The following is a 4,557-nucleotide window of genomic DNA, read 5'->3' as shown; positions in this document are numbered from 1 at the left end:
AACTAACAATGATTTTTGTTTACATATTACCCATCAAATAAAAGAGAAACAAACACAGCCACACCAGGAGATACAAGAGACAATCCCAACAGACACAAAGGCGGCAACAACATCTCCACCTGCTCACTCCTCTTGTCTTATAAAAATAGCTTATATGCTCAATGTCAACATGCCAAAGCTATTGTCTTTTTATGAGAAATACATATATTCGTTTAAAACTCATTAAGACCCAAATACTAATTGTCACTCATTTTATAGTTATTTCTACAAGTCTTCATATATTTATTTTAAAGGTCCAATAAAAACAACAAGTTTAAAAGAAAAGAAAAACATATAACCAACATAATAAGAATAAAAAAAAAATATTACTTAATACACACAACTTACACAACTAAACTGGAGAAAAAATATCCAGAAACAAAAGGTACTCTCAACAACCTTAATATAATTTATGTAATCTCAACAGTAAAAGTAACAAATTAAAAAGACAAACAAACAATAAGTCTCAATGACACAGCAAGCAACAACACGAACTATATCAATCACATTACTAACACAGTTTAGTCTTTCATGGGTGGAGAACAGTGCATACACAGTACATCATCACAACTCTAACCCTATAACAATAAAAAAACTTAAAAAACAATGATCAACCCAAAACGCAAAATTCACAGCTGCAATAACCCTAACAAATATTGAGATGAAACAAAAAACATGTTTCCAATCCCGCGCTTGCGCGGGGGCAATGCCCCTAGTTTTAATAACATCACACTAGTTTCAAAAGGTTAGTAATAAATGGCTTACTATTATAAACCAAAGTCTGGTGGAAGCCCATATTCGAAGGCCCTTGTATTTCTTATCTCATATTGTATTAGAGTTTCATACTTATGTAATTTCCTATATAAATGGCTTCTTATTGTCTAATAAAAACACAGACTTTCTCCCTATTTTTATAACACGTTATCAGCACAATAGCATCTAGTCCTAAGCCCCCACAAAATATTCTTCAACTCAGCCGAAAATCATCAAACCCTAAACGAAAAGGAATCTACCTCGAAACTTCAAAGAGGTCGTTCTCCCTAACCGTGAGGAAAAAACGATTAAGATATCAAATCGAAGACCTTGCCGAGACGAATCAGTCAGTGCAAACCGCTTGTCGATCTGACCACCGACGCGCCCTCACGCACAGATACAGTGCGCGCCGATTTGCTTTGGAAACCAAATCCGATTCCAACAAGAATTTTCTAGCCGAACTCAACTCCTGTGCAAGCGAGGGAATTAAAATCTAATATCAACAAGGAGTTCAAGCCGAGAGGAGTTGCTGCCCGTGCGATCAAACTCTCTTTTCCATTCAGATCAAAAGGAGTTCATAGGTAAACTATCTCAAACTTTAAAACTACGTAGAGGTCTAGTTTAATGTAATTAAACTCGAACCATACAAGAGAGAACCGATCACATATACCTTAATATGCGATCATAGAAATCAAAACCTAACCAACTATGAATACATAATTCGATGTATATCCTTCTAAATCATATAGTATATGTTTAAAACTTAGTAAAACATGGTCATAATTTTTAAACCTAAGAACTAATCTAAACCTAAAATCGCATGACATGAAATCGAATGTCATGCTTAAAACCGAAAATTGTATAAACCTATACTACCTAATATGATTCTAATAATTCTAAAACTTGAATCATATACCTAAAACTATAGTTTCAGATCTGATTATGTCAATAATCAGATTGCATACTTGGTATGCTTGATAAACCGATTCCTAATGTGTTTAGGAATCACTTTTGCTTAAACCTAAAAAATCGCATAGCTTTAAAATTAAAACCCCTTGATGAAAAATTTCTAAAACTTGTTTTCACATGATGTTTAAAGTTTTAAAATCTGATTGTTTGTTTAAGAAAATCTGATTGCATGTTTTTAAAATTAGAAATCGCATGCTTAATTGAATTTGATTTGTTTGATCACCTAATCACATGCTAGGATTATTAAAACTTGATTGTATGATCTGTTTGTTAATAGAAATTACATGTTTTAATCGAAACATAAACATTAAAACTGAAATTGCATGCTAAAACCTAGAACCTTTAAAAAAAATAGGAAGGTTGTTACAAAGTTGTTAGAGTTTTTTTTTTGTCTTGGCCGATTTTATGCTTGTATAACTTAATATTTTTCATGCATAAATACATGTTTGAGGTTGCATAATTATATTAAGAATAATTACATGTTCTTGTGTCTAAATCCTATTAGAATTAGGATTTGAAATTTAACCTAAAATCTGATCGCATGTTTATTGGAATTTCCTGAAAATTTAAAACTTAATAAATTTAAATTAGAATTCCAGAATTTGATCATATGAAACCTAGGGATAAAATTTCATGATTAGATTGAAATTATTTATATGCTAATTGATTAAAAATCGATTAGACCTAGAAAATTGAAATTGGATGATTAAATCCTATTAGAAATAGAAATTGTTATGATCACATGCTATTGATTGAAATCTGATTTGGTTGCTTGATCACATGATATGTTTAAAATCTGAATCGTATGTCTTACCCAAATCTGATTTGCATGCTTCAAACCCAAAATCTGATTTGTTTGATCGCCTAGCTCGCATGCTAAGAAATTAAAATCTGGATTGATTGTTAAAGATAAAATCCGATTGCATGCAGCATTGAACCTAGATTTAATTTGCTCATTCACGTGCTGACATGATCCAAATCTGATTTGCTAGTTGATTACTTGATTGAAAATGATGCCTTGCTTGCTTAAAACATAGAGATTGCATGAAATCCTATCCACATGATTAAAAGTTTGGCCGTAGGATCAAAACTTCATCATATGCAAAACTTGATTCGATTACATTGCATGGCCTATATGTGTTTTTAAACCTTGAATCATATGCTGAAAAAATCTAGCAAATCCGAAACACATAACCAAAACCTAAAACTGTTTGGATTTGGCTTGGCCAAGATTATACATGTTCATATGAACATTTGTAGGATCGTTTCTCAAAGCCTTGGCCAAATGAAATGTTAGCCAAATTTAAGACATGATCACTTGTTTAAAACTTAAAATTTGATCATAAAATTACTCCTTGGCCGAAATCTATAAGAATCCTGGAACCATTCGGATTTGGCCTGGCCGAAACTTTTGTTTGGCCTAATGAACAATCGCATGATCTTTAAAACCTTGGCCAAATGTAGAAGCTTGGCCTAGCTTAAATCTTGATCAAATGCAAAGTCTAAATTCTCTTGGCCAACCTTTAAAAGACCTTGACCGAAGGCAAAAGCTTGGCCAAATTGAAATTCCTATTGGCCAAATATGAAATCTAGTCAAACTAATAGAATCTCTTGGCCAAAGCATTTTGGTAAAATCATCTTAGCCGAATCCCCTTGGCCAAAGTCTTTTGAATAATCTATATTGACCGAATTTAAATTCCTATTATTCTATTCAGACATAATTTATTCCTGGCTATTTGTTGCACACCTTGATTTATTTAATGCATGATGTTTTCAAAATTATTGTCTAAGGGAACAAAATTTGATATTAAATTACCTAAGTTTGGGATTTAATACGAGATAAATTAACATTAAATGTTATTATCTCGAGGGGGAGAATCAGAGAATCTCAAAATCCCTAAATAAGTTAAGCATCCACGACAACAATAGTCCAAATAGAACTCAGCCAAAATCAAATCTGAAAACGAAACAACATAAAGATTATATAGAGATTAATGATTGGCAAACCGGTCATGCCATTCCGGTTAAGTATGCGACATTCTATTGAATGGTTTAAGATATGCTGCCCCTTTGAATAAGGGAATTGATAATAAGAATATTCACCATGATATTTTGAAAATAAGCAATGAATTTCGTGGGCTTGATCACCCACGGATGGACTGATCATCCATCATATGTGACGACATATGGTTGTACATATCCATGTCAAAATCTGCAATAAGTTTGCAAAAGTAATTAGCGATACCGGTGGATTTATGAATCCTTATAAGTTGCAGCAAAATTTGTTCGCATAATGCCAAAGAATAAATAGAGACTCTCCCATGAATTTGATAAAGGGTCAAGAATTAATGTTCCCATATAGAGAACTTAAATAAGTTGCTCCACCACTAAGTTATAAGATGGGATCTGAAATTGAATTAAGTGTATATGTTGGATATAAATCTCCATAAGAATACATAAGGCCACGAGAGATATGATTAAGGCTAAGCCATGGATTAGATAAATCTGTATATCCAACATCAGGGAAAGAAATACTAAGCTGGTAAACGATTTAGAGAATGAATAATGATCCTCAAATATGAATATAGAATAAGAGTCCAAAGATTGAATCATTCTCAGAACTTAAACAAGTCAATTGCCAGACATGTTTGATGACTCAAACTGAAATATACCAGCGGGTTATGCTCTAATAAAATTGATATTGAACTTAGTTAAGATAATAAGGTTTCATACATGTATTACTCGAAAATGAGAAGAGCATAAAATTGAAATGTAAGATACGAAATTAAGGTTTTT

This window comes from Brassica oleracea, chromosome C1 (assembly GCF_000695525.1).
Source record: "Brassica oleracea var. oleracea cultivar TO1000 chromosome C1, BOL, whole genome shotgun sequence".
Classification (NCBI taxonomy): Eukaryota; Viridiplantae; Streptophyta; class Magnoliopsida; order Brassicales; family Brassicaceae; genus Brassica; species Brassica oleracea.
This window is presented reverse-complemented; position numbering follows the sequence as displayed.